This window comes from Cydia pomonella, chromosome 2 (genome assembly GCF_033807575.1).
Source record: "Cydia pomonella isolate Wapato2018A chromosome 2, ilCydPomo1, whole genome shotgun sequence".
NCBI lineage: Eukaryota > Metazoa > Arthropoda > Insecta > Lepidoptera > Tortricidae > Cydia > Cydia pomonella.
Window position 1 is genome coordinate 14,594,497 of NC_084704.1, and position 13,212 is coordinate 14,607,708.

At 34.4% G+C, this 13,212-nt stretch overlaps 1 long non-coding RNA gene across 1 annotated transcript in view; it reads right to left on the reverse strand.

The window, feature by feature from the left end:
* LOC133534504 (uncharacterized) overlaps positions 1–12,466 on the reverse strand; it is a 329,551-nt gene extending 317,085 nt beyond the window's left edge. The window contains exon 1 of the long non-coding RNA XR_009802040.1: positions 11,123–12,466. This is a non-coding gene — a long non-coding RNA (uncharacterized LOC133534504). The remainder of the gene's footprint in view (positions 1–11,122) is intronic.
* Between the last annotated feature and the right edge of the window lie 746 nt (positions 12,467–13,212).

A 13,212-nucleotide genomic window follows, 5' to 3' on the forward strand; every position in this document is an offset into this window, starting at 1 on the left:
AATAGTCCTACGAGTAAAGTTGCTGTGACCTACGGGCAGACGGACAGACTGACAGACGGACATGACGAAATTATGAGGGTTCCATTTTCCTAAAAAGTATCCCATAATCGATCGAAACATGTCAAGCCACATCTCATGAACTCAACCCTGTCCCCTGCAGTTGAGCCCATATTGCATACCAAAACAGACATACACTCTATAAAACAGTTTTTTTTAGAGAAAATGTCGAAGCAATGCACCAAGTGCATGTAAACGCCCTTAATAAAATACCCAATTTCAATTGCAACAAATCAAACGTCAGTGTTACACTGCACAATAACCACCGCATAATGAGAATAGAAAAAACCATTACATAAAAGCATTAGAGCTATTTTTCTATGGCCAATTCTAAAGTATATACGATTTTTTTAATCTACCACCAACTTTACACTTGCTAAGTGTCAATCTGATTGCTTTGTCAATGTGTTTTGGAGCGAAAATATCATTTATTGCGCTTCTATAGAGCTGCAGTGGGCTAAATTGATGTCACCGCTTGAAGCGCTTTTTGTGCTACAATTTATACATATTGCCAACGTTTAAGTAAGTCACTGTTGTGTGTGTGATTGTACTATTAATTAATTTTATAATGTATATGTTATTAATGTTGTTTTTATTACAAATATCATTTTTATTTATTGAATTAAGTGTTCTGAATGATACACAATATATGTTCTTTCTTTCATGCAGAATTAAAAAATAACTCAATGGCTTAGGAATGCTGTTTTTTTTTATTATGAGCTATTTCTGCAGAATCTGATTTGTTTTTCTTATTCAATGATAATAAGTGTAGAAATATAAATACAAAATTCTTTAAAAAAATCTGCTAAAGCGCTGACTGGTACCGACTCGCGCGAGTGGTTTCCAGTGACAAGTGATTTCAAAAGAGGGATTACGATTCTTTGGACGACTGTATCGGGATTAATTTTCGCGTCACGTCAGGACATCTGTTCAATTAGGGTAGATAGTTTAAGTGTAAAATATGTAACTAATTCTACTTATTATCCAAAGGTTTAAAAAGGCAACTTCGGTTCTGTCAAGATGTTTTAATGCCTAGCCCACCTAAAAACATACATTGTGTAAGTATGATAAATATATAACGAATTCTAATTACTTTAATACTAATTCATCTTATATCTCTTTGTCATTATCCTACAACAATGATAAATAAGCCACCAAAATTATAGCAGCATAACAGGATATTTATGCAACCTGTCACTTTTACCGCATTACCCAGTTTATTGCCTACTTTAGTTAATTAACTCGCTAGTTAAAATGAATTTTCCTACATGGTTATTGTTTTTGAATTTGTACTGAAAGAGTTCTTCAATAGTCGACCAAAGATCTCCCAACATAATAAATTATAATTGTCACTAACACGGCCACAAATCCCGTTTTCCTGTACGATACATAAATACATGATGTTTTATAAAAGACCGACGAAGATCACGGCTGTGTGTTTGTCTATCAAACACTTAGGTCCGATATCGGAACGACGAGAGCTTAATTGCGTTTGTACAACGACCGGGTAAACATACATGGTGAAATGAAAGTGTTGTTTTGTTTAGGTTTTGAGAGGCTAACAATCCTTTGTCTCTTTATCTCTTTTGCGGACGTATATTAAGTCCACCAATCTATAAAATCTCATATTAAGTCCACCAATCTATAAAATCACTGAAGAGTTATTTTTTGCAACAACGTTATCTGATGATCAGTTTAAAAATTATGGGGTAAAATGCATAAATACACAATTTTTCCTTTTCCAAAAAAATATCCAACCAATGGTTTCTTGTAAATCTGAAAATATTTAAGCAACAATTTTTTTTTTCTTTGTTGATATTTTCACTTAATGCTATTATTTACATTACAACAATGTACGTTTTATTTACAACAACAATATATATACAGAGGATTACTATAACCAGCTTACATCTAAATGGGGCCTTGAGTCATTGTAAGAAGGATGCTGGCGGCATTTCCTCGTTGTATCGCAATACTGATGGTGCGAGGAAGCCGCCAGCTCTTCGGTCACCAGTTATGTCAACACGCTTTTTGATTTCTGCAAAAAACCTGTGCGCGCTGGGACCCCGTGGACCTAGAGTATCAACGCCAAATGGTACAAAATGGTACTCTCTACCGAGGCTCTTATATTTATTACATTTCCAAATTTCGGCGTTTTCCGCCGCCGCTGCGCCCGCTTTTACAATAGTACATTGGTTGTCAGCAAAATTGTAACCGAATAAAACAATTAAAAGGTGGAATAACAAGTACAATCAAAATCACTTAAAACAAGCGCTGCGTCAAATGTTCACAATCAAAAAGCCATTATATACCTTTTTGAACAAATTCATTTTTAATTCTATAATTGCAGTCTCCTCTGCATTTCCATAATGGCGTCAAATTAAATATGATCACGTGACAAATACGTCAAAGTGACAGATGCTGGGCCACCTAAGTTAGAATTATGGTAATGCAACTTATTATTTCGTATTTGAAGTATATCGTAAAATGTATTGTGGAAGAGTGAAGGTTCAAAATTGTACCTTTTATTTAGAATTGACCGCAAAACAAGATGTACGAAGGGGGGTCAGATGAGTGTGTCATTAATTTATTACGTAGTTGTTTTAAAATTAGCTTCTAGTTATAATTACATAGGATGGCCGTTTACGCTGTTATTACATAAATAGGGTGGAGATCAGATATTAAAATTAATGATTTTATGTTGTACGCAATATTGTTCAGCCCAACACTGGAGCATTAGAGATTCTAATATTACCTATGTGGCATTTGAAATCACTAAGAATTATTTTAAAATTATAATTAAATGGTCGTAAAAGGTAAGTCTATAATATAATAAGTATATGGATATAAGTATTGTAATGTATGTTATGTATGGTAAGTATATAAGTATGTAATAAATGTAGTTTTATTTTTACTATAGTCGGACTACGCTAAGTTTTAATGCCCCAAGTCTGTGCAGACTTATCGTGGTCTGACTCTAGAATGTTTTTTTTCCAGAATGATTTAAGGGAAATATTATCTGGATCTATTTTCACCAATTTACACTATTAAGTTAGTAAATGTATTTTTGGGTGCAGTGATTTTTTGTGTTCGGCCTTTGTATCATACTTTGTATCAAACGAAATTTAAAACTATTTCTTGGGCACACGTTTTTGCATTATTGAATAACACTTACAATAGTAAATAATGCAGTAATAACAAGTTGCATCGCAATAAACCACCGGTATCTATTTCACTTAATTAAATGAAGACCATCGCGTGACTGCATGAAAATAAATACTCTTGCGATGTACGAAATGGTGAAATAACAAGCATTATTAGTAATAAGGGACATGTGTTCCGGGGGAGAGATAAATATTTCAATGCATTTTGCTATTTACAAATGTGCAGTAGTGTTGGAATGTTTTCAGTAGATTAATGAGTCTGATGCACCCGATAAGTTATTTTTCAGACATAATAAAAAACGTAAGAATGTATACATTTCCTATGAGACGTTATTTTAACGACCCTACATAATATTTTCAGTTTAGAACCTATAATAAAAAAATCTGCATTTGTATCAAATTAAGTTTCATTTTAAGTGTGCCTTATTTGTTAAGCCTTTTGTTTTAATTATAGATATTATGAAATCTAAATATGATATGCTGTTTTTGTTTGCATTCGGTACATTTATCTGCATCGTAATTCTCGGTAATGTTTGCAAAACTTGATTTAATATCAAAATAGGAATCCATCAGCGTCACTACAATAATGACAATGGAACAAAAGATTCCACTCCCCTGGTAGACAAATTATAATTAATTAACCGGTCACCTAATGTTGCCGACCCCTGTCCACTCGGAACTGGTGCGAATTATATAACCCCGAGCCAACTGTGCTTAACCCGCGCTCACACTGAGGTGAAAGTTACAAGAAATAGAGATTTCAATATCGTGTGCTATGCACTAAGGGTATGTTGATTGGAAGGTGTGAGAACACAATAGTACATTACGATACAAGTGCGAAAAATAGGAAATTCGAAACGAGTGGCGATAAATTAAAACACGACCGAAGGGAGTGTTTTAAATCGACACGAGTTGCGAATTACCTATTCGCACATGTATCGTACAACGTTTTACAGTACATATGGCCCTTTAAATGTTCGACACAGTAACGTAATATGCTACTTCTCGCACTAGTGCTATAAAGTAGCCCCATATGTACTGTAAAAGGTATTAAAATACAGCTTTAAGAGGTACGAGTAACTCATCAAAGACTGTTTTTAGGGTTCTGTACCTAAAGGGTAAAACGGGACCCTATTACTAAGACTTCGCTGTCCGTCCGTCTGTCTGTCTGTCTGTCCGTATGTCACCAGGCTGTATCTCAGTAACCGTGATAGACAGTTGAAATTTTCACAGATGATGTATTTCTGTTGCCGCTATAACAACAAATACTAAAAAAGTACGGAACCCTCGATGGCGAGTCCGACTCGCGCTTGTCCGGTTTTTTTATTAGACTTCGTTACAGCTATCCTAAAAATTGGAATTGTATGAGAATACAGTACTATTTTTAAGCCGACTAGGTAAGGTCAAATTTTCGAGGTCCGTACCTACTCACGACTTTTATGAAAACTAAAAAAAATAAAAATATATGTACTATAGCTATACAGATTGTTATCATTGTTAACCTAATTTTTTTCTTAATTCTTGTAAATTAGACCAGCGAGTTAATGTTTATAGCATAAGCGAAGAGAGAAAAGCACTTAAAGTAATTAGATTGCGGAAAACGCTCGGACTTTGCCACGATCAGTCCATCGATACAGGCTGATGCAAATTTATGAAATATTAAAAATATTAAAAAGGTGAATTCAATATTTTTCTTAACTCGTAGTTGCCAGGAAATATGTAGGTAAGTAATTGATAACTTAAAATAAATAAATAAATATTTCATTATGTATGTCCCGCTGCTGCTGGGCACAGGCTCTCATGCGCGAGAGGGCTTGGGCTATAGTCCCCACGCTGGCCCATTGCACGTTGGGGACTTCACATACCTACACATTTTGAATCTCTTCAATGCACACACATTTTTGTATGCAGGTTTCCTTACGATGTTTTTCTTCACCGAAAAGATGTTGGTAAATATAAAATGATATTCCGTACATAAGTTCCGAATAACTTATTTTTCTTAAAATGTAACACAGCTTATTACAATTTAACTAGAACCGTTAATACTTACAATTCTTCAAAAAAGGAGTGTACAAGTTTTTAAAGGTTCGGCAACGAGTATGTAATATCTCTGGTGTTGCAGGCGTCCATAGGCTACGGTGACTGCTTACCGGGCTGCATCAGGCGGGCCGTATGCTTGGTTGCCACCGACGTGATATAAAAAAAAACTTTATACGGCGTAGTAGCACTACTTTATTAATTTAATAGTTTGGTAGCAAAAACAGAATTTAAACACAAAATTAGAAGCAAATTACCACTTAAAGTTAAATACTAGTTCTATTTAGTTTTCCTGCCAAAAGCAAGGTAAACACGAAATTTAGATTTATTTAAGTTGAAAGCGTTTCCTGAAAATTGTCTGTCCGTATAACTAGTTAATTAAATGCCAGTGCAGCGCCTTTATTCCGTGCACGTCGGCTTCTCGGATTAAATAATTGAATATTGTACGAAAACCGAATTGTGGATTTTTGTGTGTAACTACAGCTTCGTTCCGTCCGTGTGCAGATCGAGTTGCATATAAAATTATAAGCCAATTATTTTTTTGGTAATGAATATTGTAAGCATACATATATGTATGTAAACTTATTACCTAAAAACCTTTTACCTAAACTCACTTGTGTGCATATTAATTGACAATATATAGTGTATATTTCATCTGGTATATTTATTTTTAAGAAATTAATCGCAACCATAAAAACTGTTAGCGCTGTTAGTTCTTCATTACACTTTAGTAATAGGAAAAAAAGAATAAAATCACCCTATACCACCGCTACATCAACGTCCCCTGGGAGGTATTACCGTCCATCGGCGAATCCGCTATTTTTTGCCGTAAATCTAATTTATTTGTATTAGTTAATGACTTATACACGTCTACCCACCGACCGTATAACTCTTTCCGTTGGATAATGTCACAACAGTTAGTAGGTAGTCTTGATAATTTATTGTATTATATTGCAGTTGTAGAGGTTTGCTTGCTAGTGGAATCATATCTTACGAGTATTCCCGAGGAGCAAGACGTAATTTACGAGACGAAGTACTGTAATTTGACGCCCTGGCGCGGGTACATTCTCGCTCAAGTCATTTAGAAATAAAATTATGAAGTTGTCAATTATTACATGCATTGTAATATCCAGTCATTCGAAAATAAATGAAACCTTTATGCTGGCATAGTTAAGAATAGGTATGGTATTATTATCTAAATAAATTATCAAAAAAATCGCGATTAAAAAGTATTTTTAACTTCATCTTATAAACTAAAATTTTATACAATTTATTTTCGTATTCTCTTCAGTCATATTATTTTAAAATACTTAGTCTGCGACTGTTGTCTGGTGCCTTGCAATTTCTTGTACAAGTATCAAAACAGCTTGGACTGCAACAGCCAGGCACGGGCACCAATTATTTTAAGTTTTGTTCCGTGTACGACCGGATCGCCACAAATAATTTAAATAAAGCATGTGCGATTTAGATTGGTTTTAAATTTTAAAGTTTACCCAGAATGCAATTTGGATTCTAAGGATTGCGGCTCTACGGAAGTGAGAGAAAATTGCTCAGCCATTCGAAGTTTGGACAGAAGTATACAGAAAACTCGTCCGTTAGGGGGATTTAACTTCGTATATTAGAAACAAAAATAAAACAATTACGCTCTCTATTTATAATTATCAATTGAGTATGTAAAGAAAGATCACGTGCCAATATCAAAGTCAAAATTCCGAAAACAAAACATAATCGAAGCTCACGAATAGAACAATAAACACAAAAGCCCTCAAGGCGACATGTGGCCCTTTAAGTGGCGGTGACAATTTAACAAATACAGTTACGCTTTAAAAAACTAAATTCATTTATTAATTTGTACAAATTCGTACCAAAAATCACCCTAAAAATCTAGAGATTATATTGAAAAATATTCCTTTTGTATTTGGTAAAACGGTTCTTTTTTGCCGAGTCGAGTTAGCCTAAGAGCAGAAACGACCCTTTTTGAGGCAAGTCAATTGAAATGAGACCATATTCAAATGTATGGGTGGGTATCGGTGGAAACGTATGCAATTATTGGTGGAGGGGAATTAACCATCCGTGATGGGTTTGTAATAATCTTTGAATGATTTGATGAGAATTATTTTAATTAAGACATATTTAAATCGATATATGTTTCAACAGTGTAATACTCTATGAGGTGTAAAAAAAAGAAATAAAACATGCAGAATGAAAAATTAGGTTTTACATTGCAATAAATTCTTTAATTTTTTTAATTATGGGACAAGTTCGTCTATGTACAATTTTTTTTTGTTTTGTTTTTTTTCTGTTTTTTGTTTACCTGTTTATGTGCCATAAAATGACATACATAATAATAATAATAAAATTCTTTATTGCACACTACATAAAAAACAGATACATAATTACTTTTATTTTCTTATAAAAAAATGTATCAAGTACGCTTCAGTATGTTTTCATACTTCTACGTATTATTATTTCACCTTGAAATGATTCTGAACGTATGCGAGTATTTTACAATATTGATTATCTCAAATCACGATTTAACTTTTTGTGAAGCTTCTTTCCCTACTAAAGGTAGAAAGATCACGATTAAGAGTCCACAATTGCAAGCCGGCTAGAGCGATTTCGCACCCCGCGCCCCGCTCCTCTCTACAATACACCGCGAGGCTCAACTCGCAAGCGCGGCCGGGCCATAGACCATATTCCGAGAAACGCGCCCGCTCGCTTTAGTTTTAGAACAATGAAACCCGTAGAGTCTAACTATGGTATAATCGTAATATCGCAATCATAATGTGTTTTGTAGTTTTTAGTTTTAAAATATATATTTTTGTAACATGTATGCTCGTTTTAAGGTATATAGGTAGGTAGGGTTTTTTCTATGGGCCACTAGTTGCCCGAAATAAAGTTTAGACTCAGATATGCCCAGTTCTAAATATGTAATATGCATAATGTGTATGCATTTAATATGCGTTAAAAACGCGAAAGCGTTAAATGATGTATTGTGTAAGAGTGTCCCCCGATATTTCTTTCATTATTTTTATATTTGCTAGAAAATGGAAATTTGACATGGATAAACATATAAATCACGCCAAGAAAATGGTAAAATGAAATAATTAAAAGACAATTTAAATAATTCATTCAAGTATTTAATTTTTGTTCTTGCTTCCAGTAGATTTGCAACAAATTTCTCTTACTTGCTACAATTGCTATGCAGGACTGTTTTTTTTTCTCGTTCCTCATCTGTTTTATCCAATTTTTTTAGAAAAGATTCTTTTAGCTTATCTAAATCTTCTTGCAGCAAATCGGGCTTTAAGCAATTTTCGCCGTAATTTTTATCTTTATTTGGATATTTTTCAATGATAACATTTCTTCGCGGCTTACTTTTACGTCTGGAATTACTTGCTCTGTACCTCTGCATCTTAGTATTTATAAAAAATAGTTAGGTGAAATAATTTATAAGGTGTTTTAAGCCAAATACGTTATCTAAATTCCAAAATAATGGCGGCGTCTCTGCCCGCCACTCGTTAGGTGAAGTATTGGAAGTTTTTCTGTAAGATAATAGTATTTTATGCAAAAGTTGTATAAGAAGGGTCAAAAAAGGCGAGTGGCGTGAGTTACAATGTGAGCCAGAGCCGAAGGCGTAGGCGAACATTCTAAAGGAATACGCCACGAGCATTTTTTGACCTACTTATACAACGTTGCATACAATATTTTTCCTACGAGTCAACAAAAATAAATCTTAATTTAGGTAAACAAATTACAGCAAAAGTATATAGCCAAGACGCGCGAGCATACCTTGTTACGCGCCCAGCCCGCCCCGGGCCGCGGCCGGCCGGTCGGCGACACCTCGTAACTCATGAGGCCCTGGTAATTGCTACTTGCTAAATTAAATTTTTGGACAGTTTTTTCTCAATTTTGGCCACCGTAGCCTACGGAGACTAACAAGAAACGCTAAGCGGTCTTCGTAGTCTATGGGTGTTGCTATATTACGGGTGTCACATGCGTGTTTCTGACTTATGAAGTAATTATTTTTACTATGCAACCAAATGAATATTTTGTAAGTTGGCAGCAATGCACTTAGTTTAAAACTGTATTCGTTTTGATTTTGTTAGGTTGGTAGCCATTACTCTCAGTAACGTTATAGCGATTAAAAGCACAAGAGCTGTTATGAGGAATAGACAATATAGACTTTTCTGGAAACCTTTTATGTATGTTCTTATATTCGTGTTAATGAATGCATAAATGACAGATAACAGTAGAGGAGTAGGAAAAACAATATAAAATAAAGTTTGTAAACTAGTACTCACTCTTATTTTACGTAATTTAAAACTTTAATATAGATGGAACGTAATAATTAACATTACCCATCATCTCTATTTTGCATAAATAACAGCGACTCCATTCTGTTCGATGCGCTCTTGTTCCCCGAATCGGCAGCCGTATGTTACGGTCAAATTTATATAGAAAGTACTTAATGTTATTATGTACCTAAATGTGTTTAATTATGTACCACACAAAACACAAATAACGAAAATATTTACAACTAGCTTAACAATTTTTCTATGTATTTACAAACGCAATAATTAATGACCAGCGAAAATTTGACACACGTCCGTCGCGCAATGAGTTTGGCGCAGTCTGTTCTAAAAATAGAAAGCGAGATAGATCTAATTGCCAGAACACGCAAAACATGAGAAGGCGACAGTAGGCGGGTGCCTCAAACTACATGGCGTAAGCGTCGAATCAGATAATTGCTGTATACAACTAAACTATATAATTTATAAGAAAAAGCTTTTACCAGATTAAAGAACTGGTAATTACTCAACTATTAAACTAAGAATCATTTTTAAACACTCAAGGGTTTCAACGTCCCGACCAAAAACATGTAAAAAAGGGGCAATGTTTGAAAAATAAAAGTATCGAGGCTTTTTTTACTAATCGTGTTTTCAAGTTTACCAGTTTGAAGGATATATGTTGAAGTTTAATGTATATGAATATCAGGCATGTAGTTGTTTTCAATATTGAGATCTAGACGCCTGAATACTAACAACTTTGGCACTTGTGGCCTCTTAAGGGATTTGAAGAAGACAATTGACGATTCTTTAAAATCGTACCCCTTTTAAAATTAACGTAGCATTACGCTAAACCCGACAAAATTAACGCAGCATTACATTAAACGTGACGATTACAATGAAAATATTTAAAAATGTTCTCACGGTGTCAAAATGCTGTCACATCATTATAATGTAAATTTGACACCCAATCACAACAGCCACGCTCCAACACCAAAAACAGAAAAAGATAACAACAACAAAACATAAACACAAAAAAACATTACTACCAAAGAGGTTGTCACTCGCAAATCAAACTAAATAAAGCTCCGCCATGTCTAAGTGAGTGAATGGATGAGCGAATGAAAGTGTGTGAGTAAATTGTATAAAAACAATCGCACGAGTTTGGTTGTTTTACGATGGCTTTGACAAAATCAGAATCGAATCAAACGTACGTGAATGGAAGATTTAGAAGTGTGGGCTAGGGGAACTGTGGAGGGGTTGCATTTTTAGAAATATTACTTGGCGGAATTTCGGTGTATTAGTATTTGTATTTGATTATTTATTTTTTGTTGTAGCGATCATAAAGGACTTTTTTTGGGCACGTAAAGTTTATTATATACCTAGACAAGTGTTACAAGTTTTATTTGAATATTTTCATAATTGACAAGTGACACAGATTTCTATTTCTTTTATTTCTGAAAACGAAAGATAAGGTAGTAATCACACCATCTGCGATCGCCGCAATGTGAATGGGATAGTGCTATAAAAATGCATACCAATGTCTCACTCGCAACCGGCGCGGCTTACGGATGTCACATCAGTTTTTAGGGTTCCGTAGCCAAATGGCAAAAAACGGAACCCTTATAGATTCGTCATGTCCGTCTGTCTGTCCGATTCTGTCACAGCCACTTTTTTCCGAAACTATAAAAGCTATACTGTTCAAACTTGGTAAGTAGATGTATTCTATGAACCGCATTATGATGTTTACACAAAAATAGAAAAAAAACAATAAATTTTGGGGGTTCCCCATACTTAGAACTGAAACTCAAAAAATCTTTTTTCATCAAACCCATACGTGTGGGGTATCTATGGATAGGTCTTTAAAAATGATATTGAGGTTTCTAATATCATTTTTTTCTAAACTGAAAAGTTTGCGCGAGAGACACTTCCAAAGTGGTAAAAAGTGTGTCCCCCCCCCCGTAACTTCTAAAATAACAGAATGAAAAATCTAAAAAAAATATACGATATACATTGCCATGCAAACTTCCACCGAAAATTGGTTCGAACGAGATCTAGTAAGTAGTTTTTTTTTAATACGTCGTAAAAATTAAAAAAAAAAATTCTTTTCATCAAACCCATACGTGTGGGGTATCTAGGGATAGGTCTTCAAAAATGATATTTAGGTTTCTAATATCATTTTTTTCTAAACTGAATAGTTTGCGCGAGAGACAGTTCCAAAGTGAAAAAATGTGTGTCCCCCCCCCTGTAACTTCTAAAATAACAGAATGAAAAATCTAAAAAAAATATATGATATACATTACCATGCAAACTTCCACCGAAAATTGGTTTGAACGAGATCTAGTTAGTAGTTTTTTTTTAATACGTCGTAAAAATTAAAAAAAAAAATTCTTTTCATCAAACCCATACGTGTGGGGTATCTAGGGATAGGTCTTCTAAAATGATATTTAGGTTTCTAATATCATTTTTTTCTAAACTGAATAGTTTGCGCGAGAGACAGTTCCAAAGTGAAAAAATGTGTGTCCCCCCCCTGTAACTTCTAAAATAACAGAATGAAAAATTTAAAAAAAATATATGATATACATTACCATGCAAACTTCCACCGAAAATTGGTTTGAACGAGATCTAGTGAGTAGTTTTTTTTTAATACGTCAATAAATTAAAAAAATTTTTTTTTCATCAAACCCATACGTGTGGGGTATCTATGGATAGGTCTTCAAAAATGATATTTAGGTTCCTAATATCATTTTTTTCTAAACTGAATAGTTTGCACGAGAGACAGTTCCAAAGTGGTAAAATGTGTGTCTAAAGTGGTAAAATGTTGAACAAGATCTAGCAAGTAGATTTTTTTTTAATACGTCTTAAATGGTACGGAACCCTTCATGCGCGAGTCCGACTCGCACTTGGCCGCTTTTTAAAACTAACTTTCCTGTAGCTACTCCACTGCTTCCGCATTGATCCACACATCAATTTTCCGGTGCCCATCACGCTACGATCACGTGTCGGTCACGTGCGGTATTCCATCACCCCTGCCTCCCCCGACTCCTAGCCGTCGGACTGTCCCCTGTTTCCCCTTTTCTTCTTCGAGAGTTAGGGTGTCCGCGGTCGCCGATTTTGATGTAAAGTTTTGAAAAATATTGTGATATATTTTATCATTACAATTTTCATACTTTATTTTTTATTTGTTCTTTATATTTTAACTTTCAATTTATACTAATAGAGAGTTAACTCCAGCATAAAACATTTGCTACGAAATGCGTAGAGTCATCGTCCGTAGCGTAGTATTTTATTAACTGCGCAAGGAATAGTTGGTTAGCATACGCCCACTTACAAAAGATATGTAGGTATCTATTTAATTAATTTAAGTGGAGAGATTAGAAAAATTATAAATGCGGGAAAAGATAAATGTGCTGAAAATGTATCTAATGTTTGAAGTGTCACCATCAAAGAACACGTATGTATGTTTTTTTTTAAAATCTGCCTGATTGCTTCAATATGTTCAAAGCTTACCAAACCCCTAATTATCAAATTATAATACAATAAAGTGCTATACAATGACAAATAATTTGAACAATAAACTCCTACATTTGCCTGAGGCCACCACACGCCGACCTACGGGATATCTTATTGTAATAGCAAACTACAATTACTTACCCTTGTGACCACGC